Below are 22374 nucleotides of genomic sequence, written 5' to 3'. Positions count from 1 at the left end.
TTAATAATTGAAGTTCCAAGTAAGCTTGTCACATATGATATTATTCTTCAGGGTGAGTCATAGCTTAAATTCTTCAAAGTTCATCATAGTTACTCGTCAGTTACAGTTGACACAACAATTTCCTTATGATCTTGATGCATTTGTTTGGACCAGATGCAACCAGTCTTATTTATCATCAACTATTTTGAACCTTTTCATATACAGTGGATTCCGGTTAATTAGTCCATCAGTTTACCGGGGCAGCCGCTTATTTGGGACCAAATAAAAACTAATGAAGAAAATAGCCAGGATTCCCTCCATTTATTTAGGACACTGTACCACTTAACTGGAGAAGGAGAATGAATCAGAAACAGGTTTAATATACCAACATATGTCATGAAATATTTTGTTTTGCACCAGAAATACATTGCAATCCATACTAATAAACTACAATAAATTAATTAAGTTGTGCAAAAAGAGAGGAGGGAAAAGAAAGTGTTCATGGGTTCATTGTCCATTCAGAAATCTAAGGGCAGAGGGGAAGAAGCTTTTCCTGAATTGAGTGTGTGTCTTCAGGCTTCTGTACCTCCTTCTTGAAGGTAGCAATGAGAGGATGTGTCCTGGGTAGTGGAGATCCTTAGTGATAGATGCTGCCTTTTTAAAGTGTCCTGGCTCCTGGGGAGGATAGTGCCTATGATGGAGCAAACTGTGTTTACAACTTTCTGTTGTGTTTTCTGATCCTGTGCAGTGGCTCCTCCATAACAGAAGGTGATGCAACCAGTTAGAATTTTCTCCAGTTTAGCTATCCAGTTAGAAAGTCTTTTTGAATGGTTTCTAACTAGCATTAGTCACACATATTTGTGTGGCCGTTAGATGCTACAGCACACTGACAGCGAACAGTTTTTAAATAGCTTCAGTTGCATGTGTTTGTGTTCAAAAGGCAGTGATTTTTGTCACTGATAGTTGGCAAGAAATGAGCAGCAAGACAATTTAGAACTGTTTTGTTCACTGCAGTTTCAGGCATTTAGGCCAGAAACAGCCAGGTGTGAAAAATGAACAATTTCACTACTTCAGCAAGATAGGTACAACAAAGAATTTTGAAAGTGTTTACAATCATCTTGAATGTTACAATGAAAATGAAGATTTGGAGGATGCAATCATTGAAAGCATTGTATGAAAGCAGTCCGGTATCTGATGTCTATGCTAATTTTGTTCATTTGCAGTCAATTAAAAGAACACAGCAGCATGTTGGTTGTCATATCTGACGAATGACAGTAAAACTGTGTGAAAGGTTTTAAAAGTGGAAAACCCGTCACACTGGGACAGTTGCACTCTTTTGACCTCACAAGTCTGGATGCAGTGGTATGGGTAGTCGACACAAACTGGGGGCTTCCTTGGTAACAGTGAATAACCATGACTTCTGTGCCTTATCATGCCCTCCCACTCTTCACGAAGCATTACAGAACTGCTTTCACCGCCGTTAGATTTCATCCACCCAATCCACCAGAGCTGACTTCACATATTAGGACAGGCATATCCCAATTTCACCAGGGTACGAGGCCTGCTGGCTACCCTCACCTGGTTTAGCCTGCCTGTTGAAATGAATATCCCAGTGTGGCCACTGTCACATGCAAACAGCTACCTGGAGCCACAGGTGAGAGCTGAATTTTCGGTGGGGACCAAAGTTGAGTGAGCTGCCCCAGAATGGACACAACAAGCCCCTTGACCAGAGATGCTATCCCTCTGGTAGAAGCATCTTGCTGTTTCATTATCTTCACAGATTCCCCCTGATTCCTAGTTTTCTTCTTCCTATATCCTCTAAAACAAAAAAAAGAGTAGCCCCATTATAAACCTTAACTGGTTCATTGATACCCATTTCCTATCAGCTTGTTAAGGTGTAGGCATGCTGTGAACAGCTGTGTAGCAACAAAACCCACAAACTATGAGAAATACTCAAAGTTCACAGTACATGTATTATCAAAGTATGTATACTATATACAACCTTGAGATTCATCTCCTTACAGGCAGCCACAAAACAAAGAAACCCAAAAGAACCCATTAAAAAGTGACTGTCAAACACCCAATGTACAGAAAAAGAAACACAAATCATGTCAATAACATTCAGAACCGAAGTTGGCAAAAGTGAATCCACATCCACTAAACCAGTCATCACTGCAGCTGATTAAGGAGCTCATTAGTTGCAGCCCACAGCCTCAGTTCATTGCAGAAAAGAGTAAAACTTTGCAGAGTAGCCAGCTGAACCAGCTCGTCACTCACCTCCAGCCCCGACACATTGACCTTTTCAATCTGGCCCGGTGCTTAAATTGTCCTAACCTTGGGCCGTTCCTTTGCTCTCGGACCCAGTCCCTGCTGCTTTGCTATACTCTTGGGCCCAGCCATTTCTGCCTTGGTACACTTTTGGGCCCGGGTCCTGCCACCTCAATTCATCCCTTTGCTTAAATCGAACAAACTAAGGGTCGTCCTTTGCTCTCAGGCCTGGGCTCTGCTGCCTTGACTCTGTATTGCCTCACCTTGGTTCTACCACATTGAATAACCACCAACTCTTCGCCAGCAATGACCAAAAGTTGTCTCATTCCCCACTCCTGGGCCCAGACCCTGCTGCCTCAATTTGGCCTGAACACACCACACCTCAACTGTCCTGCATCTTCAAATGTCAGTTCACGGCGCAAAAATACCAGGTCATACAGGCAGTTCAAAAACTCAACTCTGAAAGGGAAGTTACAGGCTACTGATTACAGTGATTGTATCCAAGAAAAAGTGTAATAGATACAGTAATTTATAATTTTGCTTGCTACCAGCAAGTAGTCACTTTGCTTCACCAGTGTCACCTCAAACAGGACGCAACAGGTATTTCAGGTTTATGATCCTTCAGAACTTGTACAAATTAGAAATCAAATTTAAGAGGAAAGGAGTGGAGAGAACATTGGGAATGTCTGTGATGGGATGCAGTTCAAGAGAGACTGAATGAATTAAATGTGGCTGTGCACTGGTTTGTTAATTGTAGTTATTTGCATTTAAGAACTTTATATAGGAGATGGATGAGTGCAAGAAAGAAAAATGCTGATGCTGAGTCACTCAATACATTGATTTTTTTAAAATTACATGTGGCATTCTCCTTCAGGTGAATTTTTGCTGTCATGGCTCGAATTCTTCAAAGTTCATCATAAATCCCCTGAGGTGCTTGCCAGGTACAGATGTTGTAACAATTTTCTGACGCTCTTGGGCTCTCCTAATTAACTTACACCAGTGTCAGCCAGTTCGAGCTACCCTAAAACAATCACAACCAGGAGCTTTGCTTCATTTCTCATGAACTTCATTCATCGCTTGATTGTTTTCCCAGTGTAGGTATAAAAGATGGTGAATGATGAGTCAAGTTTCAGCGTACTGCCTGGCCAATAACACTTTCATTCCTGTTCATAAAATTACCAATACTGCACCAGTGTAAATTTCCATGAAGACAATTTCTCACTCATAAAAATGTTCTAAGCTGACATGATAACTATACAATCTATTCAACTTCACTAGCTCTTTGGACCTAGTTCATGTGTATGATGTCTTTTGTTAGCAAGACATTTTGCAATGTTTGGTTGCCAGATTTTGCCATGTTTTCACTGCAACTTTGTGCAAACTATTCAGACATAACCTTTGAAACTGCAATTATGGTAAACAAGATTGCTCAACATTGCCTGCTGCAACATCTACCTCTCAACTAATTTCTGTCCTTTATCCCAATAATACCATAGATCCAGACTGTAAATTGTTAGTACACTGATCTTTCCGGGTTTCAGTACAAAACTTTTGCTTGTATGATAGTAAGCTGCATTGCCACAACCACATAAAACACCAGCTTGAAAATCAGACTTCTTGCTAAGCAGCCTGCCTTGAGTACACACATGGCCAATATATTAAAAACCTCTCCTCACTTGCACAATACTTGCAAAATTCAGCAACTAGCGCTAAATCCACAAGTTTCATGTGAATCTTGATTCTAATTGCTTGTACTGATGAATGTGGGTACTGTTCAACACATTTAACTCACTCTTCAAATGTTTGCAAGGAGCCCAGCAAAATATTTTCCACTTTGTCTTGTCAGTTACAGATGAGAGCAATACTTCCATGATATTATTTACAGCAATGTGATGCTATTTACAGCAATGATGTTCCATCCTTTCCAAATATTCAAGCTAGATTTCCATCTAACTCTTTCAATAACCAAAAGTACCAAATGCAGTAATCCCATCTTGATGACTTAAAAACAACCGAAAAAAGCGCAAATTCAAGTTGCTCTCAGTAAACCATACTGCTCCACAAAATCTCACAAAAGGCACCACCTATTCCTTAAGCCATCATAGTGAGTGTTTATTCACTGTTGCTACCAATAATTATAACATATAGTTCAAAACATTGAGCAGAATTGCTGTAAATTTAACAGTTTGGCATGTGGAGCTCCGTTGAAAAACTAAATTTTGTCTCCTTATCCACTGGAGACTGTTGCCAATAATAGAATTACAAAACAAGGCTTCCTAATGTAGGCTTTCAAGTGCCCTTGCAACACAGCCTAATCATATGGATTCAATTTGGATTTCAACAGAACCATGTGGTGGCTAACCACACTACAGTCCTCTGAACAAAACCACATCCAAGAGGCATGGTCAAAATGTCAGTTTTTTGACAATAAGATGACATATGACAGAATGTGGGATCAATGATCCCCAGCAAACAGCAAGAAAGGGGAAACCTCTCCCAGGCTGACGTCATACCATCCACAAAGGAGGGTAGTTGGAATTCTAGCAGTGTTATCCAGAAGTTCCTCAGCCTATCTATTATCAGTTGCTTTATCCCTTCTACTAGTAAAATCAGAAGTGACTGCACAATGACCAGTTCCACTCACAGCTGCTCAAAATATAACAGACAAGGCCTGCATGCCATAATACCAGGATTGCTTTCAAACCAAGGGCGTTAATGTTGTTAACACAAGTTGCAGTCAATTACCATTGTAAAGAGATAATCTAGCCCAGGGGTCCCCAACCTTGTTTGCACCGCAGGCCAGTTTAATATTGACAATATTCTTGCGGACCGGCCGACCAGTGGGGGGGCGGCGTGTTAATCACGACTGGAATATAGGTGATAAGTCAACTGTTAAGTCACTTATAAGTGGCTAACACACTCAATTTCATTTCTAAAAGGGTTTATCTAATGAATTTAATATTAAACACACGGCACACATTTTCCCTGTATGAACATATAAAATCATTGCAACACACCAATATCGCTGAATCAGTGCGAGCCCTGGGATTGTTTCCCTGCAACAAGACTGTCCCATCGAGGGGTGATGGGAGACAGCGATACTCGAAGGGGGTTCCTTGTGTCCAGTCTATTCCGCAACTTAGTTTTCGTTGCATTCATTGCAGAAAAGCCCGCTTCGCAGAGATATGGTGTTGGAAATGGAAGCAACTTTTTCAGTGCTTTCGTGGTTATCTCAGGATATTCAGCCTTGACTTTGATCCAGAATGCCGGCAGAGATGTTATGTCAAACGTACTTTTCAGCCCACCGTCATTTGCAAGCTCAAGGAGTTGATCTTCTTCCCGCGCTGACATGGATGAGGCGTGGGTAATGACCTCGTGTGTGTTCAAGTTCCAACAGTGGGCGTGACAGGGAATGAGGAAAGGTGCAGCTGACTCATATCGTTTCATATCGCCAAATCATATCATTTCCTCGCGGCCCGGTAGCACATGCTTTGCGGCCCGGTGGTTGGAGACCACTGATCTAGATATCCACCTACGTATAACAGCATATCCACTGCTAAATTCCACACCATCACCACCTTGAATATAAAGTGACCATTAACTCAAAACCCAACTGGACCAGCTACATAAGTACTCTGACCACAAGAGCAAAGCAGAAGTGGGTATCCTGTTGACTTAGTTCCTGACTTTCCACCACCCTACAAGGTGCAAGTTGGAAATGAGATAACATTGTCTCCACTTGCACAAATGAACGCTTCTGCAACAATCAACCCGACAATCTCCATGAAATAACTACTTAACGGATTTGTCATCCTCTACAATAACAGAAAAGATGAAAAAAGTGGCTCAGTTCATCAGAAGAAAAGCCTTCCCCACCATTGAGCACATCTTCAAGGAGCATCGCCACAAGAAAGCATCATCATTATCATCAATGACCCCACCATCCAGACCAAACTCTCTTCTTGCTGCTACTATCAGGAAGGAGGCTCAGGAGCCTTCAGTCTCATACTACCAGGTTCAGGAACAGTTAATATCCTTCAACCATCAAGCTCCTGAACCAGTGTGGACATTTTCACTTACCACAACACTGAACTGATCATTGAAATCACTTTCAAGGACTCCACAACTCATGTTCTCAGTATTATTTATTATTATCATTTGTTTCTATTTTGTATTTGCCATTTGACTTCTTTTGCACATTGGTTGCTTGTCAGTCTTCATGTATTGTTTTCACTGATTCTATTGTACTTCTTTCTTCTCTTGGAATGCCTGCAAGAAAATTAATCTCAGGGTAGTATTTGATAACATATACTGTACATCGTACTTTGATAATAAATTTACTTTGAATTTTAACTCATTCTGTCTGCCCTTTGAAAGACTGGCAGAGCACAGAAGTGTGAAGAATTAAACATGATGCTCAGTCAACTGGGATGTCATGTGTTTTTTTTACACCCCAGATTATACCACTGAATAATTAACAAGTTATGCACACTGGAATGCAGGATGCTTGAACTGTTTGAAAGTGGCCAGGACTGTTTTATCCAAAACAATAATTACAACAGAATCAAATATCAAGAGAAATCACAACATGCTGTTATTTATTGCGTGACCCAAATTGATTGGTCCAATACGTAAAGGCCATCGTCATTTCCTTCGAAGAAATTATGTGCCCACATGCTTGAAGTCAAATAGTCATAGTACAGCACAGAAACAGGCCCTTCAGACATCTAGTGCATGCCAAACTAATAATCTGCCTAGTCCCATTGACCTGCACCCAGACCATAGCCCTTCATACCTCTCCCATCTATGTACCTCAATTTCTCCGAAATGTTGAAATTGAACCTCCATCCAACACTTCCACCATCAGCTCATTCCACATTTTCACCACCATCTGAGTGAAGTTCCCCCTCGTGTTACTCTTAAATGTTTCACCTTTCACCCTTAACCCATGACCTCTAGTTCTAGTCTCACCCAACCTCAGTGGAAAAAGCCTACTTGCATTTATCCTATTTCATTATCGTTATGTGCTGTGTGCTATGATGTAGGCAATCACAGTCTCATTACCATGATTATTCTTGGCAATTACCCTTTTTATAGCCCTCACAATCTTTTATACCTCAATTAAATCTCACCTCATTCTCCTACTCTCTAGGAAATAAGGTCCTAATCTATTCAACCTTTCCCTATAACTCTGGTCTTGGAGTCCTGGCAACATCCTTGTAATTTCTCTGCACTCTTTCAATCTACTGCCATCTTTCCTGTAGGTAGGTGACCAGAACAGGATACAATATTCCAAATTACACCTCACCAACACCTTATACAATTTGAACATAACATCCCAGCTCCTGTACTCAATACTTTAGTTGATGAAGGTCAACATGCCAAAAGCTCTCTTTATGGCCCTATCTGCATGTGACACCACTTCGAAGGAATTATAAATCTGTATTCCCAGATCCCTCTGTCCTACTGCACTCCTCAGTTCCCTACTGCTCACCAATTAAGTCCTACACTGGTTTGTCCTCCCAAAGTGCAACCCCTTACACTTAGCTGCATTAAATTCTATCTGCCATTTCTCAGCCCATTTTTCCAGCTCATCCAGATCCTGCAAGATTTGACATCCTTCCTTACTGCCCACTACTTCCCCAGGCAGCCTTAGACCACATGGACAATAGAAACACCCATTTCAGGATGCTGTTCATTGACTATAGCTCAGCATTTAACACCATCATTCCCACAATCCTGATTGAGAAGTTACAGAACCTAGACCGCTGTACCTCCCTCTGCAATTGGATCCTCGACTTCCTAACCGGAAGACCACAATCTGTGCGGATTGGTGATAACATCTCCTCCTCACTGACGGTCAACACTGGTGAACCTCAGGGGTGTGTGCTTAGCCCACTGCTCTATTCTCTCTATATTCATGACTGTGTGGCTAGGCCTGCTCAAATACCATCTATAAATTTGCTGATGATATAACCATTGTTAGTAGAATCTCAGATGAAGACAAGAAGGTGTACAGGAGTGGGATATGCCAACTAGTGGAGTGGTGTCACATCAACAACCTGGCACTCAACGTCAGTAAGACGGAAGAGCTGATTGTGGACTTTAGGAAGGGTAAGATGAAGGAACACATACCAATCCTCAAAGGGATCAGAAGAGAAGAGATTGAGCAGTTTCAAGTTCTTGGGTGTCAAGATCTCTGAGGACCTAACCTGATCCCGATATATTGATGCAGTTATAAAGGCAAGACAGCGACTATACTTCATTAGGAGTTTGAAGAGATTTGGCATGACAACAAATACACTCAAAAACTTCTATAAATGTACCGTGGAGAGCATTCTGAGAGGCTACATCACTGGTATGGAGGAGCTACTTCACAGGACTGAAAGAAGCTGCAGAGGGTTGTAAATTTAGTCGGCTCCATTTTGAGTACTAGCCTACAAAGTACCTAGGACATCTTCAAGGAGCGGTATCTCAGAAAGGCAGCGTCCATTATTAAGGACCTCCCGCACCCAAGGCATGCCCTTTCCTTACTGTTACCAATCAGGTAGGAGGTACAGAAACCTGAAGGCACACACTCAGTGATTCAGGAACAGCTTCTTCCCCTCTGCCACCCGATTCCTAAATGGACATTGAACCCATGAACACTACTCACTTTTTAATATATTACTTCTGTTTTTTTGCATGATTTTTAATCTATTATACATATACTGTAATTGATTTACTTATTTATTATTTTTTTGTTCTTCTTCAATATTATGTATTGCATTGAACTGCTGCTGCTAAGTTAACAGACTTAATGAACATGCCAATGATAATAAACCTGATTCTGGTTCTGATTCTTCGCGTCTGCAAATCTGCTGACCCGGTTTATTACATGATTATCCAGATCATTGATATAGATGAAAACAACAATGGACCCAGCACCAATCCCTGTAGCACTCCACTAGTCACAGAACATAGTCATAGTAGTCCTGTCTACTACCATCCTTTGGCTTCTCCCATGAAGCCAATGTCTAATCCAATTTTATACCTCATCCTGAAAACCAAGCGAGTGAACCTTCTTAACCAACCTACAATGCGAGACCTTTGAAAAGTCCATGTAGCCAACATTCACTGCCTTGCTTTCATCAACTTTTCTGATAACTTCCTTGATGATACAAAAATTAGTGGAGCTGTGGATAGTGAAAACTTTGTTGAAGTATATCCCAAGATGTAGATTAGCTGGAAATGTGGGTGGACAAATAGAAGGTGGAGTTGAATCTTGACGAGGGTGACGTATTACATTTTGGGATGTCAATTATAAGAGAAAAGGAAAAAGCTAATGACATTGTTGTAGAGAACGACCTTGGGACAAAGTCCCCAGTTCCTGAAACACAAGTAGGTAAGATGATAAACAAAACATACTGCATACTTGCTTTCATCAGTCAGGGTTCTGAGTCTAATAGTCAGGAAGGTATCTTGCAGCTGTATGAAGCACTGTTTCGGCCACATTTGGACTATTGTGTGCAGTTCTGCTTTTCATGTTATATGAAGGAGAGGGTACAGAACAGGTTCAGTATAATGCTGCCTGGATTAGAGAGTATTATCTCTGAGATGAGGGTGGTCAAACTCGGATAGTTTTCTCTGAAACATTGAAGGTTTAGGGGAGAAGGCTTGTATGTAGATAGTATCACAACCACAGACTCTGCAGTGGAGTCTGGATGCCCTCACAGCTGGGCAGCTATGGCACTCATGAGTACGCATGTTCCAGCCAGTTAGTGTTTCATCGTGGTTGTATTTAATTCCCTTTCTTTTGTTTCAGTCTTGTCAAGTCTTGACCAAAGCACAGTGATGTCTACACTCACTGCTGACCTTAGTCCTCATTCTCAGAAAGAAAACTACAGCTTAGATTGAAGCTGTAAAGGAGCAGAATTAATTTAGTATTAGTTTAACATGAGCTTTAGTTTGACAGTCTTAGTTTATGGCCCAATTGGCCCAGTATTTATTGTTTTTTTTTCCCTTTTACTTTGCACAGTTCTTATTAAAACTCAGGGAACTGTTCAATTCACTTCAGTGTCACTCCCTCTGCACATCCCTGTCAGCAGGTCTCGACCACCAAATGAACCCTGCAGAGGTCCATGAGATCAGCTGACCATGGCCCTGAGGTTCATTGGTCAGGTAGGAGAGAAGTTAGTCAGTGTAGGCTGTGCTGCCAGAGGTAGATCACACAGTCTGACAGAACTGAGTATGCCTCCACCAGACAGGTACCCTGGTGACTCCAATTGCTGCAGGAATTTTATTCTCCAATGCAAGCTGACTTTCCAAGCCCAGCCAGGTCAGTCTGGTGATGATGTGTGTAAACTGGCTTACATGGTGAATCACTTAGACAGAACCCCACTTGCCCCATTCAATGCTCTACGAGAACAAGGTTCCCCTGCAGCCTGCCTTTCCAGCAATTTATAGTCAAGTTCAAGAGAGCGCTTGATCTTACAGTATGGGATTAAGAGCCCACCAACTCCTGGACCTGTGCCAAGGGAAAGGGACAGGGAGGGGCTACTTTGCAAAGTTCTGCAAGCTTGCGGTTGAGATGGGGTGGAACGAGAGATCCTGATCACTGCTTTCCAGTGTGGGCTAAGTGGAAAAGATCGCAATGCGTGGTGAGCAGGACAGCCTGCATGACCCAATAAATCTGGCTACTCGGATTGACAACTGGGCGACTGAATGGCGCAGAGAAAGAATGCCCCTAACTTCCTAGTCCTTCGATCATCTATCTTCACCCTTTCCCTCATCACCCAGTACACAAGCAGCGGAGCAGCCTATGCAGGTGGGGCACATACACCTACCTCTGGAGGAGTGAGATTGGCACAGGAGAACAGGTTCCTGCCTCTACTGTGGCACTCCAAGGCACTTCTGGCTATCATGTCCCAAGTTCCCAGGAAGAGGATATATATCAGCAGAAGGGGAATTCTGATGAATCAATTTACACTGCAATCATCTTCCCCGAATCACGTAATGCTCCCAGATACCTCATCTCAGGTGTCTCAGACCCATGAACTCCAGGCATTTATTGACTCTGGGGCATGGATATATATCTGACTCAGCAATTGAGAGAAAATATCAATGACAAGGCTTTGGATGGTCAGTCTCCGGGCACTGGCAAGATCCATGCTTCCACAGAACCCCTCCAACTTGTGCTAGAAGGCAACCACAGGGAACAGCTCTCCTCCTATCTTGTTGGTTCACTCAAACTGCTGCTGAAGCTCGGTCTTCTCTGGCTATCTCAACACAACTCATGGATTGACTGGTCCCTAAAGATACTCCAAAAGTGGGGACCGGCATGCCTATCTATCTATTTGGGTCCATCTCAAGCCCCTGTCTGCATATCCCTTCCTGTGTCAACTGCTAGAGTGGATCTGCCTGGTGTTCCAGCTGAATATGCCAACCTTGAGGTTTTCAGTAAGAAGGTGACCACCTCTCTACTTCCACACTGGCCATACAACTGTGCCATTGACATCTTACCCAGTACTAGTCCTCCTCATGGCCAGCTCTTTTCCTTCTCTGGTCCTGAAATGGTGGCCATGGAAAAATACATCAAAGAGGCAATGGCCTGAGGATTTATCTGTCCGTCAAACTTGCCAGCAGGGCGGGCTTCTTTTTGTGAACAAGAAGGATGGCAAGGTCTTTCCCTGCATTGATTATCAGCTCCTCAACACCATAATGAAGAACCACTACCTTCTTTCCTCTACTTGCCTCTGCAGTTGAACATCTCCAAGGAGCAACCATATTCTCCAAGGAACTGTAGATCTGCACAAGGCTTACAACTTGAGAGGAAGACAGCATTCAACACCTCCATTGGCCTATCCAAACCTATTCTGGTATTGCTCCTCAACTTTTCCTTCGGTACATTGACGACTACATTGGTGCTGCTTCCTGCACCCATGCTGGGCTCGTCAATTTCATCGACTTTACTTCAAACTTCCACCCAGCCCTCAAATTCACTTCCTCTATCTCGGACACTTCTCTCCCCTTTCTCGATGTCTCGGTCTCCATCTCTGGAGACACCGACTGTCCACTGACATCTTCTACAAGCCCACTGACTCTCTTAACTACCTCAACTATACCTCTTCCCACCCCGCCACATGCAAAAATGCCATTCCCTATTCCCAGTTCCTCCATCTCCACCGCATCTGCTCCGAGGATGAGGCTCTCCGTTCCAGGACATCTCAAATGTCCTCTTTCTTTAAGGATCGTGGTTTCCCTCCTATCGTCATCAATGATGCCCTCACCCGCATCTCCTCCATTTCCCGCACTTCAGCCCTCACCCCATCCTCCCACAACCACAACAGTGACAGAGTTCCCCTTGTCCTTACTTACCACCTCACCAGCCTCCGGATCCAGCACATTATCCTCCGCAACTTCTGCCACCTTCAACAGGACCCCACCACTAAACACATTTTTCCCTCTCCACCCCTCTCAGCTTTCTGCAGGGATCAGTCCCTCCACGACTCCCTTATCCGCACGTCCATCCCCACTGATCTTCCACCCGGCACTTATCCCTGTAAGCGTAAATGCTACACCTGTCCCTACACCTCATCTCTTGCAACCATTCAGGGCCCCAAACAGTCCTTCCAGGTGAGACAACACTTCACTTGTGAGTCTGTTGGGGTCATCTATTGCATCCGGTGCTCCTGGTGCGGCCTCCTCTACATCGGTGAAACCTGACGCAGATTGGGGGACCACTTCGTCGAGCCCCTCTGCTCCGTCCGCCACAACAGACAGGATCTCCCGTTAGCCACCCACTTCAACTCTGCTTCCCATTCCCATTCAGATATGTCCATACATGGCCTCCTCTACTGCCATGATGAGGCTAAACTTAGGTTGGAGGAGCAACACCTCATATACCTTCCAGATAGTCTCCAGCCCCTTGGTATGAACATAGAATTCTCCAATTTCCGGTAATTCCCTCCCCCTCCCTTCCTCTATCCCTATTTCACTCTGCCCCCTCCCCCAGCTCCCTCATGGTTCCGCCTCCTTCTTCCACTACCCATTGTTTTCAGGGCTGTGACGTCAATGCTTCCCCTCCCCCACCCCTTTGACTTTCAAATTACTTGTCTTTCAACTGAAGCTACAAGAATTCTTCAAATCCTTCCCTATCTTTCATTCTTCAGTCCTGACGAAGGGTTCCGGCCCGAAACGTCCACTCATCGTTTCTAACTGATGCTGCCCGACTTGCTGAGTTTATCCAGCGTACTGAAAGTGTTACCTCTATTGACCACTATGAGTACCACATGATTACATTTGGTCTGGCCAACACTCCGACAGTTTTTCGGGTCTTGGCCAATGATGTGCTCCAGGACATATTGAATCAGTTGGTTCATGGGGAACACATCTAGCATATCTGGAGGTTCTCTGATGGCTCCTCGAGAATAATCTTTATGCCAAGCCAGAGAAGCGCAAGTTCCATAAAGGGCAAGAGTCATTCTTGGGCTACATCCTCACCCCTTCCAATGTTCAAATGGACCCATGTAAAGTTCAGGCTGTCAGAGTGGCCCAAACCATTTATGGTCAAACAGGGGTGAGCTGCTTCATGGAGTTAGTAAGCTTTTATTGCCATTTCATCAGAAACTTTATTTCCTTTGCTGCCCCCATAAATGTACTCACCAAGATGACCGCTGCAGGATTCCTATGAACAAGTGAAGCAGACCAGGCATTCTCAGAACTAAAGCGATATTTTGTCAATGTCCCATCCTGTCATTCATCATTGAGGTTGATTCATCAGATGTTGGCATTAGACCTGTACTCTCACAGTGCTCTTCTGTAGATAATTGACTGCACCCCTGTGCTTTTCTTTCCCATCGCTTGACTCCTGCAGAGTGTAATTATGATGTTGAGAACTTCTGGCTGTCAAGGAAGCCCTGGAAGCATGGCAACACTGACTGGATGGGTGGAGCACCCCTTTCTGGTAAGGACAGGTCACAAGAACCTCTTCTATATCTGTGACACCAAGAGACTCAAGTCCCGTCAAGCCCATTGGGCTCTCTTCTTCACCTGGTTTAATTTCACCCTCACCTACTGTCCTGGCAGCAAGAATACCAAGGCTGATACTCTCTCCCACCAGTTTGACATCTGAGGACAACACCACTCCAGAGTCCATCCTTCCTTGCTCGTGCACAGCTGCTGCCACTACCTGGAGAATAGAAGCAGAGGAGGAGGCTACCCAACAGTCAGATCAAGCACCAAGTGTGGGGCCTCCCAAAAGGCTGTTTGTCCTTGCCACTGTACAACCCAGTGTGTTGGAGTGGGGTCACTCTTCCTGTCTGGTTGGCCATCTAAGGATTCAACGGACCCTGGTATTCATAGAGATGATTTTGGTGGCCACGTATGTCTCAGGATGTCCACAGCTTTGTCTCTGCCTGTTCCACTTGTGCCCAGAACAAGATGTCACATCACTGCACTGCTGGTCTGCCTGCTGCCTGTGCTTCATCACCCCTGGTCCCACCTCTCTGTGGATTTCATCACTGGCTGATGGAAACACAAGTATTTTGGTTGTTGTAGAACAATTCTTCAAAGTTGCCCATGTCATTGCTCTCCCTAAGCTCCTGTCAGCTTGTGAAACTGCCACGCTCTTGGTTCAGCATGTGCTCAGGCTGCACGGCTTCCCTCAGGACAAAGTACCTGATCAAGGACCACAGTTACCTCTTGATTTTGGAAGACTTTCTGTTCTCTTTTGGGAGAAAACATCTCTCAAAAAATCTCTCATCAGGTTTTCACCCCCAATCTAACGGCCAGACTGAGAGGGTGAATCAGGAGCTGGAGACAACACTGTGCTGCCTCGTCTCTTCCAACCGCACGACCTGGAGCTCTCAACTGGTTTGGGCAGAAGTTGCCCACAATAACCTTCAGTCATCCTCTACTGGCATGTCTCCCTTTGGATGCCAAATAGGATTCTAGCCTTAAAGAGGCTGACATGGGAGTTCCTGCTGCTGAACTGTTGATACAAGCTCATGTGGCGATGGGCCAGGGCTTCTCTATTTTGCACTCAGAAACAACCTGCCCAGCAGGCAGATTGGCTCCACTGACAGGTGAGGCCTCTTAAGACAGAAGTCAGACTAGCATCTGGAGATCTTCTTTTGAAAGTTGAGAGCCGCAAGTTGGCCCCACGCTACCTGGGGCCATTTGCAGTGGAGAAGACTATTAACTGGGTCTCCTACAGACCGCGCCATGTAGCATAGCTATTAGCACAATACTATTACAGCTTGGGGTGTCAAAAGTTCAATCCCAATGTCCTTTGGAACGAGTCTCTCAACAACTTGAAGTGGGTGTTGTACAACCTTGCACGTGATAGGTGAGACCAGATGAAGGGGAATTTAGGTAGGTTGGGAATTGGGAAGATGTGAGACGATGGGAAGTGATAGGTAGAAGAGGTAAAGAGCTCAAGGAGGAATCTGAAAGGAGAAAGTGAAATAAAGGAAAGCGGTTGGGCAATGAGGATGGTGATGGGCTTGTCGTCCTCCCCTCACCTTCCTACTCAGGCTTCTGCTCCCCTCCCCTCCAGTCCTGATAAAGAGCCTCGGCCCAAAACATCGATGGTCCATTTCCTTCCATTGGTGTTATTTGACCTGCTAAATTCCTTCTGCATTTTGTGTTGCTCTGATTAGTGGCTGCCTTTCCAATGAATCATTAATCATGTGCCTTGGCATTTGTTCCAGTACCCTCCCTACTACTGATGTTATTTGTACAGCTCTCCGATTGCCAGTTTTCCCCGCCGCCCTTTTTGAGTATAAACATTGACTTCAGAAAAGGGAAGTGAGAAGACCACACGTCAGATCTCATTTTGGTGGGTCAGACATGGAGCATCTTGTCTAACCTGTCCTGGGCCCAGCAATAACAAAGAAGGCACACCAGTGTCTCTGCTTTTTTTCAAGGCGCTGAAGGAGATTTAACTTACCAACAAATACTCCAACAGACAAATGCACTATTCAAAGTATCCTGACTGGTTGTATCATGGATGGTTCATCAACTCCAATGCACAAGAGGGTAAGAAGCCACAGAGAGTAGTGGACAAAACCTAGTCCATCATGAGCACAGCCCTCCCCACCATTGTTAGCATTGATAAGAGGCACTGAACTATGCCCTCTTCTCACTGCTATCACTGAGCAGGCTGAAGTCCTACACCACCAAGTTGAGGAAGAACTACTTTCTTACAGCCATCAGGTTCTTGAACTGACCTACACAACTCTAAACCTACCTCAGCAATGAAACACCATGGACCATCTTCCTCATTGCAGCTTTTTTTGCACTGGAGTGTTGTAGTTGAATGCTAGGACAATGCATAAACTTTAAGTCGGTTAAGGTATCAGGTACCTCCTCTTAACTTATGCAGGTTCCAACGAGAATTTCACCTTCTCGCTGCTGAATTTCCCAACAACAAAGTTGAACCTTTTGTGAATACCAATGAAAAGTATTCATTAGGACCTCACATACCTTTGGGTTCTAGGCAAAGATTGGCCCTGTGGTATTGAATGGGCTCCCTTCTTTCCAAAGGTCATTTTTAGTTATCTCTTACACGTTTTATACTCTTGATGGGCCTCTCCCATCTCACACTTGAGGGCTGGATCAGAGTTCACGAGCTGTTGGAATCCGAGGAGCAAACAGTCTTCTGGAGAAACTCAATCCAATGAGAACATCCACACATTATTTATTAATTTCAATTGCTATTTGGGAAACTGAAATCTGTTACTGCAATAAGTCTTATTACATATCGCAGTCTTTACTACATATCTGTGCTTCGATCTCCCATTGTCTTTTAGGAGGTCTGTAATATACTCCAGCAAAGTGACAACACCTGATTTGTTCCAAATCTGTACCCTTACAGCCTCATTTAAGACCATAAAACAAGAGGAGCAGAATTAGGCCATTTGGCCCATTGAGTCTGCTCTGCCATTCAATCATGGCTGATCCTTTTTTCTCTTCCTCAGCCCCACTCCCCGGCCTTCTCCTCATAACCTTTGATGCCATGTCCAATCAAAAACCTATCAAGCTCTACCTTAAATACACCCAATGACCTGGTCTCCACAGCTGCCAGTGGTAACAAATTCCACAAATTCACAACCCTATGGTTAAGAAATTTCTCTGCATCTCTGTTTTAAATAGACATCCCTCTATCCTGAAGCTGTACTCTCATGACCTAGACTCTCCCACCATGGAAAACATCCTTTCCTCATCTACTCTGTATAGGCCTTTCAACATTTGAAAGGTTTCAATGAGATCCCTCCTCGTCCTTCTGAATCCCAGCGAGTACAGACCCAGAGTTTTTAAACGTTCCTCATATGACAACCCTTTCATTCCTGGAATCATCCTTGTGAACTTCCTCTGAAACCTTCCCAATGCCAGCACATTTTTTCTTAGATGAGGAGCCTAAAACTGTTCACAATACTCAAGGTGAGGCCTCACCAATGCCTTATAAAGCCTCAAAATCATATCCATGCTCTTTTATTCTAGACCTCTTGAAATGAATGCTAACAATGCATTCGCCTTCCTCACCACTAACTTGACCTGCAAGTTATCCTTTAGGGTGTTCTGCACACGGACTCCCGAGTCCCTTTGCATCTGACTTTGGATTTTCCTCCCTGTTTAGAAAATAATCTGTACATTTATTTCTATGATTAAAGTGCATGACCATTCATGTTTCAACATTGTATTTCATTTGCCACCATCTTGCTCATTTTCCTAACCTGTTTAAGTCCTTTTACATCCTACCTGTTTCCTCAACACTATCTGCCCCTCCATCAATCTTTGTATCATCTGCAAATTTGGCAACAAAGCCATCTATTCCATTATCTAAATCATTGATATATAGCATAAAAAGAAGCGGTCCCAACACCGACCACAGTGTACCACTAGTCACTGGCAGCCAACCAGAAAAGGATTCTTTTATTCCCACTTGCTGCCTCTTACCAGTCAGCCAATGCTCTAACCATGCCAGTAACTTTCCTGTAATATCATGGACTCAACTTGGTAAGCAGCGTCATGTGTGGCACCTTATCAAAGGCCTTCTGCAAGTCCAAATATACAAACATCCATTGTATCCCCTTTATCTATCATACATGTAATCTCTTCAAAGAATTCCAACAGGTTTGTCAGGCAAGATTTTCCCTTAAGGAAACCATGCTGACTTTGTCCTGTCACCAAGTACTCCATCACCTCATCCTTAGCAATTGACTCCAACATCTTCCCAATCATTGAGGTCAGGCTAACTGGTTGATAATTTCCTTTCTGCTGCCTTCCTCCATTCCTAAAGAGTGGAGTTACATTTACAATTTTCCAGTCCACCATGCCAGAGTCCAATGATTTTTGAAAGACCATGGCTAATGCCTCCACAATCTCTACCACTACCTCTTTCAGAACATGAGGGTGCAGTTCATCTAGTCTGGGTGACTTATATACGTTTAGGTCTTTCAGCTTTTTGAGCACCTTCTCCCTTGTAATAGTTACTGCACTCACTTCTCTTCCCGCACACCCGTCAACATCTGGCATATTGCTAGTGTCTTCCATAGTGAAGACTGATGCAAAATACTCACATAGTTCATTGCCATCGCCTTGGTCCCCGTTATTATTTCTCCAGCCTCATTTTCTAGCAGTCCTATATCCATTCTCATCTCTTTTTTTTAACATACTTGAAAAAGCTTTTACTATCCACTTTGATACTGTTTGCTAGCTTGCTTTTACATTTCATCTTTCCCTCCTAACGATTCTTTTAGTTGCTCTCTGTAGGGTTTTAAAAGGTTCCCAATCCTCTGTCTTCCCACTAATTTTTGCTTTGTGGTATGCCCTCTCTTTTGCTTTTACATTAGCTTTGACTTCCCATGTCAGCCACAGTTGTACTATTTTGTCATTTGAGTATTCCTTCATTTTTGGAATACATCTATCCTGCACCTTCCTCATTTTCCCCCAGAAACTCACACCTTTGCTGCTCTGCTATCATCCCCGCCAGCATTTCCTTCCAATTTACTTTGGCCAACTCCTCTCTCATAACATTGTGATTTTGTTTACCCCACTGAAATACTGCTACATCAGACTTCACATTGTCCCTATCAAAACTCAAGTTGAACTTAATCATATTGTGATCTCTGCTTCCTAAGGGTTCCTTTACCTTAAGCTCCCTAATCACCTTCAGTTCATTACATAACACCCAATCTAGTATAGCTGATTCCTTACTAGGCTTAATAACAAACTGACCTAAAAAGCTATCTTTTAGGCATTCAACAGACTCATTCTCTTGAGATCCATTTCCAACCTCACTTTCCCAATCAACCTGCATGTTGAAATCTCCTGTGACTATGGTAACATTGCCCTTTTGACATGCCTTTTCTATTTCCTGTTATAATCTGTGATCCACATCCCTGCTGTTGGGAGGCCTGTATATAAATGCCATCAGGGTCCTTTTACCCTTGCAGTTTCTTAACTCAACTCACAAGGATTCAACATCTTCTGATCCTATGTCACATCTTTCTACTGATTTCATGCCATTTTTTTTAACCAGCAGAGCCACGCCAACCCCTCTGCCTACCTTTCTATCCCTCCGGTACAACGTGCTACCTTAGACATTTAGCTCCCAACTACAACCATCCTTTAGCTACGATTCAATGATGACCACAACATCATACCTGACAACCTGTAATAGTGCAACAAGATCATCCACCTTATTTCTTATACTCTACGCATTGAGATAGAACACTTTGAATACTGCATTTGCTACCCTTTTTAATTCTGCATCCTTAATGCACTGATAGTCACCCTGCAGGCTACAATTTTGTCCTATCATCTGCCTGCCCTTCCTGACAGTCTGACTGCACACTATCTTTGCTTTTTTTGACCATCCATCCTATCCTGAGTCCTTTCACTCTGGTTTCCAGCCCCCTGCCAAATTAGTTTAAACCCTCCCTAACAGCTCTAACAAACCAGCCCACAAGAACATTGTTTCTCCTCGGGTTCAGGTGCGATCCATCACTTTTGAACAGGTCATACATCCCCCAGAAGAGATCTCAATGATCCAATAACCTGAAGTCCTGCCCTCTGCACCAGCTTCTCAGCCACACATTAATCTGCCAAATCATCTTGTTTCTACCCTCACTGGTACGCAGCACAGGCAGCAATCCAGAAATTACTACCAGGGAGATCCTGCTTCTCAGCTTTCTACCTAGCTCTCTAAATTCTCTTTCCAGGTCCTCTTTGTTTTTCCTTCCTACATCATTGAAACCAAAATGTACCAAGACATCTAGCTGCTCTCCTTCCCTCTCCAAAATGTTGTGGACCTGATCCGAGGCATCCCTGACCCTGGCAGGCAACATACCATTTGGGTGTCCTGTTCACATCCACAGAATCTCTTGTCTGTTCCCCTGACTATTGAGTCCCCTACCACTACTACTCCCCTCTTTCCCTTCTGCACCAGAACTCGTCTTCTTTGAGGAGCCTTCTTGGCTATCCTCTTTCTAGACTTAAGTAATGTATCCCCCGTACCAACAGTTCAATGCTGCCTCCTCTCTTACATCCATCTGACCTGAAAACTCTGTACCCTGGGATATTCAGTTGCCAGACCTGCTCAACTTTCAACTAGGTCTCAGTAATGGCAAAAATATTGTGGTTGCATATTAATTAAAGCTTTGAGATCATTTGCCACACCAGTTAAATGATTAAAATAGATGCAATTTAGTTCTGTATTCTACGCATGTACATTTACCCTCCTGCTCAAGCTGGCCTTACTTTTTCTCTTCCAGGTGACTGTACTTCTCCACCTGAACAAATACTGAGCCTCACTCCTCTGCCAACTCAGTCTAGGCCTCCCCCAACAGCACTGTCAAACCTCCCCACCAGGACGCCAGTAACATTACAAGCTCTGTCAAATAAAACAATCTCAGACCAGATTTACTTAGTTATCACGTGTGCAGCAAAATGTGCTTTTTATCTCAGAAATCAACACAACCTAAGGATGTGCTGGGGTTAGCTCGCAAGTGATGCCACACATTCCGGTGCCAACAAACATGTCCCACAATGTTCAGCAGAACAACACAAGCAACAATAACACTACTACAACAAAATAACAAAAACAAAACAACAAAAATCAAGCATCCTTTCCCACCCAGCCACTCACACATACAGACTGCCCAGGATAGGCCAGCTCTGGACTCTCCAACCACCAGTTCTTGGCTCCGTACTCTCTGACTCATTAGCATTGGACTGCTAAACATCCAGTCCCTGGACCAGATACACCGGCCCAGGGGCTTCAACCACTGATCTCTGGACTTGACCTCTGAGTATCGACTCCAGACTTGCCAACCACGGGACCTTGACAACTGGGCACTCTGACCACCAGCTCTTGGCCCTGACCTTTAAGTATTCTTTATCCCCATCCCTAAATCCTAACCTGTCCCACAACTCCCTGATTTGCCCCCAAAACCATCCCTACAATCCTAAAAACACAACCCAGCCTGAGCCACGACTCGATGGACATGACAGCTCAGCACCACCTTGATAGTAAGTCATGAGCACCAGAAAAACCCCAATGTAGTACATTATTGGCTGATATACAAACAAAAGTGAGTGAGTACTGCCAAGAGTGTCAGCATACACCTCTTGGGATCAAAGTACTTTCAAGATTATTTGAGATGTTATAAAATGACTTTTCCAATCACTTTCACAGAAATGTTCCTTCTCAAATTGGGGAACTGCTCCTTTTCAGCCTTCTATATTTATGAAAAATCCAGAAAAAAAGGTTCTTACTGTGCAGAAATAATTACACTTAAAATCCATGTTTTTTCAGGTCTGTCATTCAGCATTATTCTGACGTACATCCTGTGCATAAATACAAAATTAAAAATTAATATTAAAACGTGGGGCTTTCATAACGGATCAACAATAGTGAAAATCTGAACCAAATTGACTTGGCACGATTGCAGTGCCTGAGAAACTAATTTAAAAAATACAGGAAAACAAGAGCAGGAGTAGGTCACTCAGCTCCTCACATTTTCCCACCATCCAATTGGATCATGCTGAACTCCTCTCCTCTTCTATGCCAGGTCTCCATAATCTCAATTTCTCAGTCTTTCAAATATTTCTCCATCTCCATTCCAAGTGTATTGAATGATG

Source organism: Mobula hypostoma, chromosome 1 (assembly GCF_963921235.1).
Source record: "Mobula hypostoma chromosome 1, sMobHyp1.1, whole genome shotgun sequence".
Classification (NCBI taxonomy): Eukaryota; Metazoa; Chordata; class Chondrichthyes; order Myliobatiformes; family Myliobatidae; genus Mobula; species Mobula hypostoma.
Note: the sequence above shows the minus strand (reverse complement) of the source record.